A 14,378-nucleotide genomic window follows, 5' to 3' on the forward strand; every position below is an offset into this window, starting at 1 on the left:
CTGGGGTGGGGAGGGGGCTTCCACGTGGCTGGAAGCTCTAGAATTTCTCAGCTGGGGAAGGAAAGAGGAGTCTCTTGACCTGTTCTCAAGAAGAACATCTTGGCACTTCCATGGTGGCCCAGGGGTTAAGACTTCACCTGTCAATGCAGGGGGCGCAGGTTCAATCCCTGCTCAGGGAGCTAAGATTCCCACACGCCTGGGGTCCAAAACCCAAAACAAAAAATAGGAATAATATTGTAACAAATTCAATGAAGACTTTTAAAATGGTCTACATTAAAAAAAAAAAAAAAAAAGAGCATTTCTCCTGGGGGCTCCAGATCCAAACAGCGCTGTTTGCCTGCTGTTGTCAGATGGGCCTTCTGGTCATCCCAGGGGAGGGATGAGCCAACAGATCTACCTTCTCTTACTCGCTCGGGGGAGAGAAACGCTGGGCCTGGGTCACCTTCCCCTGCTGGTGGGGGGACTTGAGACACCCCATCCTTATGTTGTCCCTCTGGTCCTGGGGCTCCAAACCAGGTGGCTTTTATATGATTCCCCTTTCAGAGTTCTCTTCTGCTTGTTTTTTGTATTATTTATGGATTTACAGTTGTATTTCCTGGGGATGAGCAGGTAGAAAGGGGTCTATGCTATGGATAGACTTTAAGAAAATAATTTCCATGCCACCTCCTGGGTCTCTGAATCTGGAAGTAATAAGGCAAAGACACAGAGGCTGAGCCCTGATCACCTTGGGAACATTAGACATGGAACAGGAGAAGAGAGCTTGTGTGACGCTTCTAGACGGGGGCCTGGGGGAAAGCAGGGTTCTGTACACAGGGATGAGACTGGCAAGGATTACCTTTGCCTGTTTTGTGGTTTTGAATTTTGGTCCAAATTACCCCTGTTATGAGCTTTATAAGCTTTTCATGAAGCAGAACAGGTTTAACGAGGGAAAGGAGAGTTCAAGTCTTCCAGTTTGTAAAGGAGTTGAGTTATTCAATATCCTACAAGAACTCTGCAAGCACAATAATTCAGCAAATAAATGTCACGATTTGCAATAAAGTGTCAGTCTTGAGAGGCTAAAAAATTTTCCCAGAGAAAATACCATGGATAGATTTCTAAAAATAATTTCAAGCCAAAGTTTTTTCTTTTTTAAGGTTCCAACGTTATTTTAGATAATATTCTGTGCCATTTAAATGAGATAAGATGGATAAATAAATTCATGTTTGCCTAATATTTCTATTTGAAATCATGCATCACAAATATCACAGGGTCCCAAATTCGATGATCTGGAGAGATGAAACCAAAAACACTGTTTTCAAAAGTGGAGAGGCCTGGTAAACACACAACAAGGTGGCATCTGCAAGCCAAGAAGAGTCCTCACCAGATATCAGCCCCTTGACCTTGAACCTGCCAACTTTCAGAACTGTAAGAAGTAAACATCTTTTGTTTTTTAAAAAATGTTATTTTCTGTTTCTGGTTGTATATCAAGCAATATAGACAGCACCTCCCAGTTAGCACTTTGTCATCCTTAAATGGACAATTAATTATTTGAGACACAGGCAGTTTTCAGAGTTCAAAGTCAAACATGTTCCAGAAGGTCTAGGTCACAGGTGCAGTGTGTGACTGATGGATTTGCTGAGAGAATATGAGAAAAGCCCAGCCTCCTGGGTCCCATCCCCTGAAAACTCTGAGTCAGTTGGTGAAGCCCCTGAAGGTATGCATTTTTCTGAAGTTCTCCAAGCAATTACATTGATTGGCCGCATCACAGCTGTATCACAGCTTAACTGAGACACTGGTACATTTCCTAGAAGTGATGGAATCAAGGGAAAAAAAAAAAAAAGGCCCTTACCCAGGATAACACTTGTTTCAGGGAAAGCCAGAAGGACAATGGGAATATGAGCTTTGGAGTGAGGGCCAGCACTGCAAAGAGGGAGAATGAAAACCCAGAAGCTGTGGGTGAGCACGTGAGGATTACGCACGTCATGAGATGACTAGTGTGTAAGAAAATGCACGAAACAATGTTGGGCTATCTGCCTCAGTGAAGATGAGCCCTGGCGAGGGCAAGACGGCTTCCTTCAAACATTGAAAGGATGGTTTTGAAGAGGAGTTGGGCTTACACTGCTTTGGATGAGGAGTCTGTGTCTTCAGCAAACTTCCCACGTGATTCTGGGGGAGATGGTCCAAGGACCTGGCTGGGAGAAGCAAGCTGCTGGAGCTCTCCTGGTTATGGGAGAGGTTTGGGTGCTTGAGGATGAGTAGAGCTGCTGGGAGGACTTCAGTAAGGAACCAAAGGAGTGGAAAAGGAAGGGATGGAGGGAAGGAAGGAGGGAAGAAGGAAGACAGGGAGAGAAGAAAAGAGGAAGGAAGACAGGAAGCAGGGATGGAAGGAAGGAAGCAAGGGATGCAGGAAGGAAGGGGAGAGGCAGGGTCACCCTGAGTCCTCAGGGCGGCTTCTGATTCAGCGAAGGTTGTCTGACTCTCTGCACTAAAGCTCAGTCATCTGGAAACAAAGGCGAGAAAATGAAGCAACATTATCTTGAAACCGGAAAAGAGAAAGGCAGGTAGAGTGAGAGGTCAACGGGTAGAGGGAATTTTGACTGTTAAAGTGGGAGCAGGTTAAAATGCAGGGTTTCGGCAAAGGGATTCTGGATTTGGAATAGTTCCCACTTTTCATGGCCCATGGGCTGAGGAGGGAAAACTCTGCCCCCCTCAATCTCCTGAGCCAGTTGTCCGACTTTTGCATAGGATGATGGCTTCAAACCATTGAGTGGAGTGTCAGAATCAGCAGGAGGGCCTGTTAAAACACAGTTGCTCCCCAGTGTTCATCACAGCACTGTTTATAGTAGCCAGGACATGGAATTGACTGAGATGTCCATCAGCAGATGAATGGATAAGAAAGCTGTGGTACATATACACAATGGAATATTACTCAGCCATGAAAAAGGATACATTTGAATGAGTTCTAATGAAGTGGATGAAACTGGAGCCTATTATATAGAGCGAAGTAAGCCAGAAAGGAAAACACCAATACAGTATACTAATGCATATATATGGAATTTAGAAAGATGGTAACGATAACTCTGTATGCGAGACAGCAAAAGAGACATAGATGTATAGAACAGTCTTTTGGACTCTGTGGGAGAGGGAGAGGGTTGGATGATTTGGGAGAATGGCATTAAAACATGTATATTATCATGTGTGAAATGGATCGCCAGTCCAGGTTCGATGCATGAGACAGGGTGCTCAGGGCCGGTGCACTGGGATGACCCTGGGGGATGGGATGGGGAGGGAGGTGGGAGGGGGGTTCAGGATGGGGCACATGTACACCCATGGCTGACTCATGTCAATGTATGGCAAAAACCACTACAGTATTGTAAAGTAATTAGCCTCCAATAAAAATAAAAATAAATAAATAAACATAACTAAACCTCCCCCCCCCCCCACACACACACAAGTGCTGGACCCATCCCCAGGGCTTTGCTGGTGGCTCAGTGGTACGGAATCTACCTGCAATACAGGAGATCTGGGTTCAATCCCTAGATTGGGAAGATCCCCCGGAGAAGATGATGGCAACTCACCGCAGTATTCTTGCCTGGAAAATCCCACGGGCAGAGGAGCCTGGCGGGCCACAGTCCACAGGGTCGTGAAGCGTCGGACACGCCTGAAGTGACTGAGCACGCTAGCATCCTGGGAGAAACAGCGACCCAGGAAGAGCCAGGCTTCTGGTAAGTTAGCAGTCTTGGAGAGAATGAAGGCTTGAGAAACACATCCACCGGAGAGGCTTCTAAAGTGCAGAATAGATGAGGCTGGGTTGCAATGAGCTGCCTCTGGGCGAGATTCCGGGCATCCTTACAGGACTGGGGGGCGTTGGGTGGAGTCTAAGGTGTTTTCCAGCAGCTGTGGAAGTCTGTATGGGCAGATTACACTTATCCACCGCTAGTTACTTACTCTTGGCCTCCTTCTGTACACATCCGACTTTGTCAGTGCCCAGGGCAGTTTATTTTTCTGTGACTGAGAGGGGCTTTGGGTCAGGTCTATATTGGGTGGGATGGGTGTCCTCAGAAAGAATGAATGGTTTGCAGCAGAGGCCTTTAGCGAAACCTGATGGTATGAACACTGTATGGTTTTTCTTAAAGCCTCCTGACGTCCCATGGCTTGTAGGGTAGGACCTAGAATCTGTAACATCACATGCAGAGCCTTTCATAACGTGTCTCTGGAGCGTCTCCTCCAAGAGGAAAGCTCTCCTTCCTTTTCTCGACTTTGCTCACAGCGGATGGCCCCTGTTTCCCCGCCTGCACCACGCTTTATCCAGCCTCGAGGCTGTACACGTGTTAGAACGTTTTTCCTCTTGCTTCTTTTTGGCATGGGGGATCTTAGTTTTGTAACCAGGGATTGAAGCTGCACCCCCTGCTTTGGAAGCGCTGAGTCCTGCCCACTGGACCCCAGTGGTCTCCTCTTGCTTTTTGAGCTAACTTGAGCTGATTCTGCTACTGTTGCTTCAGTGTCTGTTTGAGGAAAATGCCCCTCACCATTAAACTCGAGCACCTTTCCCTTCCTCTTTGACAGCATGCCTCCCAGCTCTGATTCCACATTTACTGGAACTTTCCACGTTTTGAGCACAACTCTGGAATGGCAGAAGGGTGACCTGTTCACCTGGGTTGCTCCAGCACTCCCCTGGGTTTACAGCTCCAAGTCCTGTATCCTGGATACCCTCAGCCCTAGGAAAACCAGGATGGATGATCATCCTCGTTCACACCATCCCGCAGATCTAGGGCTTAGCTCTCGCCATCCTCAAAATATTTGCATTAAACAGAACTGAATTATGCTTAAAGTGAGTAAAAAGGGAAATCATCTTTTACTCTCAATAACCTTATGACCTCAACAAAATATTGCTTTGAGAAGGGGAGAAAGATGGTGAAAACTTACTCAAAATGACTTTGGGGGTGTGATCCCAATCTTTCACCTTGAAAGTCACAAGATGGATTTAAGACTGAAAATACGTGGTCAGAAATGAATAAGACTGGCCCGCTGAGAATGGGGGCCTGCATTCATCATTATTTCTTCATTCATTCAGCAAGCAGGAGTTTTCTTCTGCCTGTCCTCTCCATACACCAGCCCCCACCAGGTTCACTAGCAAATACTATTCATTTTCCGGAGAGTTTTCAAAAATTACCCAATCAAATGCAAATACGTTGCCAGGACATTACCTTAAACTCTGTCAGATGCAAATCTGAAGTGGGGAGAGGAGGCTTCCCTGGAACCCCAGGACAGGGAGGACTCCTAGGGTGGCCTGGGTTAGGCTGTGTGACATCTTGTTTCTGTTTCGATGTCCCCTCTTCACTCACATCCCTGGGGACATGAGTGTCTCTCTCAGTAAATGCCTGATCTGTATTCCTGAAGAAATGAAGGGCTTACAAGGAACAAAATGTCCTGAGTCACTCGAGTAAACAAATCCAGTAAGTCCCCTGTAAAATCCTTTGTAATTTTAAACAGACTCTAGACTGGTTTCAACTGTGGAGGAGTATTTATGAACATGGCACATTGAAGAGACAGCATCCAGGATTTCCATCTTCCAAACAAGAAAATTGGAAAGCATGTCCTGGTTTCCACTGAGACAGAGTAAGGGCAAAAGCTATTAGGACAACTCATCTTCTAGGATATTAAAAACACCCTCGCACACTTCTCCAGGTCAGAAGAACAGGGACCTACCCACTGGAGAACAGTGGTAAGGCAGGGCCACTCAGACAGGTACGTGGTACCTGAGCCACTGCTCATGAAGACAAGAGGTGAAAGTGGAGAGAAGGGAAACCGAAGTGTTTCTCTGCGGACCGTGATCCCTACTTACTTCTCAAAGGATGTCACTACTTCAGACTTTGGGGGAAAGCTGGAGAAGTGAAGAAGATTTTGAAAAGGGTCTGGAGTGGAACCAGAGAAAGATGCTCCAGAGGGGTTTTCATCCACTCAGAACCAATTCCACTCACAGAATAGGAGCATCCTTTTCCTTTCCTTCCCTCCGCTCAAACAGTGATGGTGGGGTGACTGGAGTAATCTTCAAAGCCCTCTCGACCCAGCAGCTATCTCAGAGACGTGTATCTGTCACAAGGTGAGCTTGCGGGCACAGAGTGGACTACACCAAGCCAAACCCATGTGTCCACTCTTTCCTGGTTCCCTGTTGCTATGTAACAAATTACCCTGGAATGTCAGTTGTGGAAAACAACCACCATGTTATTAGAGTTCACGGGGACCAGGAATTCTGGTGGGGTTCCGGGGAGGGCTCTCGGTCCCACTGGGCATCAACTGTAGTCACCTGGTGCTGTGTTCAGCCGCGAGGTGGGCTGGTCTGAGGATCCAGGACAGATGCATTGATGGGAGCAGTCAGCTGAATCACGGTCCCCGAGATATCCAGGTCCTAATCCTTGAGAGCCGTGAATATCACCTCACATGGCCAAAGGCATTTGCAGGTGTAATTAAACAGAGAACCATCAGATGGGGAGATTAGCTGGGATTACCTAAGTAAGGCCCTAAATGTAAGCAGAAGTGTCCTCACAAGAGGCGGGGACACTCTAGAATGAGGCTCTGGGAGAAAGGAAGCAGAGTCCCACGTGGCTGGATTTGCAGCTGGAGGAAAGGGGCCAGGCATCAAGGATTTGGGGGGATACAGCTCTGGAAACAGATTTGCCTTTAGCGCCTCTGGGGGGAGTGAGGTGTTGCCAACACCCTCCTTTTTGTCCAGTTTTGGGCTTCTGACCTCCAGCGTGATAAGAAGTACCTGGTTTGGTACAGCAGCTGGAGGGAACTCATACACCAGGCATGGTTGGAAGACTGGACTGAACAGATACAAATGGACTGCATGCCCTCTGTGGCCTCTCCAGGGAGGGGCTGGTCCCAGGGCTCCTTCCATGGCAGCTCAGGGACTCAGGAGGAGGTTCCCAGAGGGATGCAAGGCTCAGCACAGAGCCTGCCCAGATCCAAGGGGGGCGTGCCTGGTGTGGGCAGGACACCCTGCTGTGTGCGGTAGCCGTGTAACTGTCACGGATTCAGCTCACTGACTCTCACTGGTCCACGGTCCTTGGTCTGATGGCCCCTTGTCTAGGAAGGCTTCCTGAACGCCAGCCAATGTAGCTGTGTGGTTGTCTGCTAGGAAAATTAAGAGGGGAGGACAAAAAGAGGCAAGAAGACAAGTCAACTGTCTTTTAAGGGTCTTTCTAGAAGCTGTTAGGCTTCCCAGGTGGCTCAGTGGTGAAGAATCCACCTGGCAATGCAGGAGACATGGGCTCGATCCCTGGGTCGGGAAGATCCCCTGGAGGAGGAAATGGCAACCCGCTCCAGTATTCTTGCCTGGGAAACCCCATGGAAGACTGGCAGGCTACAGTCCTTGGGGCTGCGAAAGAGTCAGACATGACTGAGCACAGAAGTTGCTGCCCACACTGCCACTTTCTCCCCTGGCAGACAAACTATAAGGGAGTGAATCTTTCATCTGGGTGAACAGGTGCCTAAGTAAAGCCAGAGTTTCTACTATGAAGGAAGACAGGGAAAACCGTTAGTGGCTAGAACTTTGGCATCTGAGCCATACGCCATGCTTAGAAGAGAGATAAAAACATAGGGATCAGAAAAAAAGAATGAGTCGATTTCTGACTGGATTTTAGTATGTGATATAAACAAATTTATATCATATACTAAATTTATATCATGTACTGGGCTTCCCTGGTGGCTCAGATGGTAAAGAATCTGCCTACAATGCAGGAGACCCAGGTTTGATCCCTGGGTTGGGAAGATCCCCTGGAGAGGGGATGGCAATCCACTCGAGTATTCTTGCCTGGAGAATCCCATGGACAGAGGAGCCTGGTGGGCTACAGTCTTTGGGGTCATAAAGAGTTGGACACGACTGAGCAATTAACACAGAAACAAATTAACATTAGCATGTAATGTTTCCAAAAACACATTAAAATCAATTTCATGACAAGTATCACAAAACGACTTTTCCCTAAAATCTTTTTCTAGTAAAGTTAGGATATATCTTATGTTTCTTCATGTCTTATATTTGGGCAATGATGGTAATTATTTCATTGAATTTGCTTCCTCAAATTTAGGAAGTAGATAACATTCTAGTAATATCAGAAGGGTGAGTTAGGTTGTTCAAGGTCAGAGCCGGGTCTGAAATCCAGATGGATCTGCCTTTGAAACCAGTGTTCTTAATGTTCCAAAATATTTCATGTTTCCTCAGAATAAGCCAAAACGTTTGGATTTTAGGAAAGAAATAATCTTAATCTGAGGGACTTATCCTATTCCTTCTTGCTCTAGAACATGGTTTGGTGGTCAGCAGAGGTAATTTCAGGCTGAAGAAGAGAGAGGTGCTGTACTATAAAGAAAAACTACAGTGAAATACCGGCCCAGTCAGAATTTTGTGTAACTATTAAGTAATTAGAGCTCCTGAGTCCTTTCAGCAACACAACAGTAGGTTCTACTTGAATTTGTGTTACAGACTGGTAAGCAGTGGGTGTAAAGAGTGCAAATTGAATTTTCTACGCTTCTAAGTCCTATAGTAGATTCCTGAATGCAGAGCAGATGGGGAAAATAAACTTGGACCATTTATATCTGTCAAAAATTGAAGGGGGGGAAAATCCCCAAATGGAAACACAGCTTGGCTTCATGTTAGAAGAACGTATTTTTTAAAAGATGATACTCAAATAAATTTGAATAACGAAATGTTATTGGGTGAAAGTAAGTACACTGTTGGAATCCAAGGGTCTCCTAGGAGACAAGAGTTATCCTTCATTTCTGTTCTAATTTAATCAGATATTCCCGTGGTCAAGCCTTCAATTGAGAGGATGCCTAAAAGCATTTTGTGCCCAGGTTTCATCAAGAGTAGACGTGTGAGTATTGTCATGACAGAAACGTATACATACTGTTTCTATGCCCAGAGGTTTCCCCACAGTTCCTTCCCTGTACGATGAAGCAATACAGAAGAGATCTTGAGTGAAGCCTGTCTCTGTGGCCTTGATACAATCTGACCTGATAGAGCATCTGCTCTTGACAGCTAGGTCTTCTAGCACCATCTTAGACATTTGAGTAACTTTGTGGCCAACCGCCAGCTCTATTCACATAGAAACTTCAAAACAAGTTCAGGTCTGAGCTGAAAGCAGTGGTGTGGTTTAAAAGATCAAAGTCTCAAAATTGAGGATTCAAGTAGAAGAACAGTGAAATTCAACACTACCTTCTGCCCCAGAGAAGGCAGTCAGACATACTTGGCTGTGCTGTTGGAAAACGGGAAAACCATCTGTGGACCACTGAAATCTGAACACTGAGGGATATTAACCTCTGAATCCCTTAAAGCCCTAAAGAAATCATCTGTCCCCAAACGGGTGACTTATTCTCACTGGGACTTATTGTCAAGTACAGTCACTGGATATACTAACTACACCTCCGGAATGCTGTGGGGTTTACCTTTAAAACAGATTTGAATACAAATTTCCAAGCTACTACCAGTCAAGAAATCATTAACTATGTATTGCTGCTTATTTGTGTTTCTTGAGCTATGATGGAGTGCTGTTGATGACTTGCTATTAAGGAACAATACTGAGTATATAAGGGGCATTTCTTTATTCCCCCCAGCTTTATTAATATATGATTTTATTGACAAATAAAAGTTGCGTATATTGAAAGTGTACAATGTGGGAGCCAACGGTGTAAGTCCTGGAGCTGAAAGGTCCAAGAGCCGGGAACAATAAGGGCAGGAGGTGATGGATGTCTCAGCTTGAAAAGAGAGAGAGTTTGTGCTTCCTTCATCTTTTTGTTCCAACGAACTGGGTGATGCCCAAGTGGGTAGGGCAGATCTCTTCACTCAGCCCATTGAACCAAATACTCATCTCTTCCAGAAACACCCCACAGGAACACCCAGAAATAATGTTTACCAGCTATCTGGGTCTTTCTTAGCCCAGTCAAGCTGACTCATAAAAGTAACCATCACAGTAAGCATGGAGTAGATTACTCATCTTATTCATCTTATAATTAAATGCTTCTACCCTTTCCCCAACATCTCGCACTTCTCACCCATCTGCCCCCAGCCCTTGCTGACCACCACTCTACTCACTGCTTCTCTGAGTTTGACTTTTCTTTTTTTTTTTTTTTTAAGATTCCATATATAAATAAGATCAAATAGTGTTTGTCTTTCTCTGTGCAGATTGTCTTATTTAGCATAATGCCCTCCAGGATCATCCATGGTGTCACGATGGTGGGATCTCCTTCCCTTTAAAGACTGGCTAGTATTCCATTGTATGTATACAAAACCTTTTTTATTCATTATTCCGGATGGACATTTGGCTACAATGAATCAGTTCAGTTCAATCACTCAGAGTGTCTGACTCTTTGCGACCCCATCGACTGCAGCACGCCAGTCCTCCCTGTCCATCTCCAACTCCCAGAGCCTACTCAAACTTGTGTCTATCAAGTCGGTGATGCCATCCAACCATCTCATCCTCTGTCATCCCCTTCTCTTTCTGCCTTCAATCTTTCCCAGCATCACGGTCTTTTCCAAGGAGTCAGTTCTTCACATCAGGAAGTATCGGAGTTTCAGCTTCAGACTGATCTCCTTTAGGATGGACTGGTTGGATCTCCTTGCGGTTCAAGGGACTCTCAAGAGTCTTCTCCAACACCACAGTTCAAATCTTCAGTTCTTCAGCACTCAGCTTTCTTTATAGTCCAACTCTCACATCCATACATGGCTATTGGAAAAACCATAACTTTGACTAGATGGAATTTGGTTGACAAAGTAATGTCTGTGCTTTTTAATATGCTGTCTAGGTTGGTCATAACTTTTCTTCCAAGGTGCAAGTGTCTTTTAATTTCTTTTAAAGGCTGCAGTCACCATCTGCAGTGATTTTGGAGCCCCCCCAAATAAAGTCTGTCACTGTTTCCACTGTTTCCCCATCCATTTGCCATGAAGTGATGCGACCAGATGCCATGATCTTAGTTTTCTGAGTGTTGAGTTTTAAGCCAACTTTTTGACTCTCCTCTTTCACTTTCATCAAGAGGCTCTTTAGTTCTTTGCTTTCTGCCATAAGTGTGGTGACATCTGCATATCTGAGGTTATTGATATTCCTCCCAGCAATCTTGATTCCAGCTTGTGCTTCATCCAGTCATCTGCATCTAAATTAAATAAGCAGGGTGACAATACACAGCCTTTATGTACTCCTTTCCCTGTTTGTAACCAGTCTGTTGTTCTATGTCCAGTTCTAATTATTTCTTCCTGACCTGCATACAGATTTCTCAGGAGGCAGGTCAGGTGGTCTGGTATTCCCATCTCTTGAAAAATTTTCCACAGTTTGTTGTGATCCACACAGTCAAAGGCTTTGGCATAGTCAATAAAGCTGAAGTAGATGTTTTTCTGGAACTCTCTTGCTTTTTTGATGATCCAGTGGATGTTAGGGATGTTGGCAGTTTGATCTCTGGTTCCTCTGCCTTTTCTAAATCCAGCTTGAACATCTGGAAGTTCATGGTTCACATACTGTTGAAACCTGGCTTGAAGAATTTTGAGCGTTACTATACTAGCGTGTAAGATGAGTGCAATTGTGTGGTAGTTTGAACATTCTTTGGCATTGGCTTTCTTTGAGATTGGAATGAAAACTGACCTTTTCCAGTCCTGTGGCCACTGATGAGTTTTCCAAATTTGCTGGCATATTGAGTGCAGCACTTTCATAGCATCATCTTTTAGGATTTGAAATAGCTTAACTGGAATTCCATCAACCCCAGTAGCTTTGTTCATAGTGATGCTTCCTAAGTAAGGCCCACTTGACTGCATTCCAGGATGTCTGGCTCTAGGTGAGTGATCACACCATCATGGTTATCTGGGTCATGAAGATCTTTTTTGTACAGTTCTTCTGTGTATTCTTGCTCCTCTTCTTAATATCTTCTGCTTCTGTTAGGTCCATACCATTTCTGTCCTTTATTGAGCCCATCTTTACATGAAATGTTCCCTTGGTATCTCTAATTTTCATGAAGAGATCTCTAGTCTTTCCCATTCTATTGTTTCCCTCTATTTCTTTGCATTGATCACTGTGGAATGCTTTCTTATCTCTCCTTGCTGTTCTTTGGAACTCTGCATTCAAATGGGTATACCTTTCCTTTTCACCTTTGCCTTTCACTTCTCTTCTTTTCTCAGCTATTTGTAAGGCCTCTGCAGACAACCATTTTGCCTTTTTGCATTTCTTTTTCTTGGGGATGATCTTGATCCCTGCCTCCTGTACCATGTCACGAACCTCCATCCATAGTTCTTCAGGTACTCTGTCTGTCAGATCTAATCCCTTAAATCCATTTGTTACTTCCACTGTATAATCATAAGGGATTTGATTTAGGTCATACCTGAATGGTCTAGTGGTTTTCCCTACTTTCTTCAATTTCAGTCTGAATTTGGCAATAAGGAGTTCATGATCTGAGCCACAGTCAGCTCCCGGTCTTGTTTTTGCTGACTGTATAGGGCTTCTCCATCTTTGGCTGCAAAGAATATAATCAGATTTTGGTATTGACCATCTGGTGATGTCCATGTGTAGAGTCTTCTTTTGTGTTGTTAGAAGAGGGTGTTTGTTATGACCAGTGCGTTCTCTTGGCCAAACTCAGTTAGCCTTTGCCCTGTTTCATTCTGTACTCCAAGGCCAAATTTGCCTATTACTCCAGGTATCTCTTGACTTCCTACTTTTGCATTCCAGTCCCCTATAATGAAAAGGACATCTTTTTCGGATGTTAGTTCTAGAAGGTCTTGTAGGTCTTCATAGAACCATTCAACTTCAGCTTCTTCAGCATTACTGGTTGAGGCATGGACTTGCATTCCTATGATATTGAATGGTTTACCTTGGGAATGAACAGAGTTCATTCTGTCCTTTTTGAGGTTGCATCGAAGTACTGCATTTCAAACTCTTTTGTTGACTGAAGGCTGCTCCATTTCTTCTAAGGGATTCTTGCCCACAGTAGTGGATATAATGGTCATCTGAGTTAAATTCACCCATTCCAGTCCATTTTAGTTCACTGAGTCCTAAAATGTCGATGTTCACTCTTGCCATCTCCTGTTTGATCACTTCCAATTCTCCTTGATTCATGGACCTGACATTCCAGGTTCCTATGCAATATTGCTCTTTATAGCACTGGACTTTATTTCCATCACCAGTCACATCCACAACTGGGTATTGGTTTTGCTTTGGCTCTGTCCCTTCAATCTTTCTGGAGTTATTTCTCCACTCTTCTCCAGTAGCATGTTGGGCGCTTACTGACCTGGGGCGTTCCTCTTTCAGTGTCCTATCTTTTTTGCCTTTTCATACTGTTCATGGGGTTCTCAAGGCAAGAATACTGAAGTGGTTTGCCATTCCCTTCTCCAGGGGACCACATCCTGTCAGACCTCTCCACCATGACCCGTCTGTCTTGGGTGAACCCGCATGGCATGGCTTAGTTTCAGTGAGTTAGACAAGGCTGTGGTCCGAGTGATCAGATTGGCTAGTTGTCTGTGATTGTGGTTTTGGTCTGTCTGCCCTCAGATGGATAAGGGTAAGAGGCTTATAAAGTGAGTGAACTCACTCAGTCGTGTCCAACTGTTTGCGACCCCATGGACTGTAGCCTACCAGGCTCCTCTATCCATGGGATTTTCCAGGCAATAGTACTGGAGTGGATTGCCATTTCCTTCTCCAGGGGATCTTCCTGACCCAGGGATCGAACCCAGGTCTCCCGCATTTTAGACAGACGCTTTACCGTCTAAGCCACAAGGGAAGAAGAGGCTTATGGAAGCTTCCTAATGGGAGAGACTGACAGAGGAGGAAACTGGGTCTTGCTCTGATGGGTGGGGCCATGATCAGTAAATCTTTAATCCAATTTTCTGTTGATGGGTGGGGCTGTGAAGGAGAAGGCAATGGCACCCCACTCCAGTACTCTTGCCTGGAGAAGCCCATGGGCAGAGGAGCCTGGTAGGCTGCAGTCCATGGGGTTGTGATGAGTCAGACACGACTGAGCAACTTCATTTTTCACTTTCATGCATTGGAGAAGGAAATGGCAACCCACTCTGGTGTTCTTGCCTGGAGAATCCCAGGGACGGGGAGCCTGGTGGGCTGACGTCTATGGGGTCGCACAGAGTCGGACACGACTGAAGCGACTTAGCAGCAGTAGTAGCAGCAACAACAGTGCAGATGTCTCTTCAGTACAGTAATTTCATCTCCTTTCGATATATACTCAGAAATGGGATTGCTGGATTGTATGGTAGTTCTGGTAGGTTAGGGCTTCCCTAGTGGTTCAGATGGTAAAGAGTCTGCCGGCAATGCAGAGGACCTGGGTTCGATCCCTGGGTTGGGAAGATTTCCTGGAGAAGGGAATAGCAACTCACTCCAGTGTTCTTGCCTGGAAAATCCCACAGACGGAAGAGCCTG

Source organism: Capra hircus, chromosome 23 (genome assembly GCF_001704415.2).
Source record: "Capra hircus breed San Clemente chromosome 23, ASM170441v1, whole genome shotgun sequence".
Taxonomy (NCBI): domain Eukaryota; kingdom Metazoa; phylum Chordata; class Mammalia; order Artiodactyla; family Bovidae; genus Capra; species Capra hircus.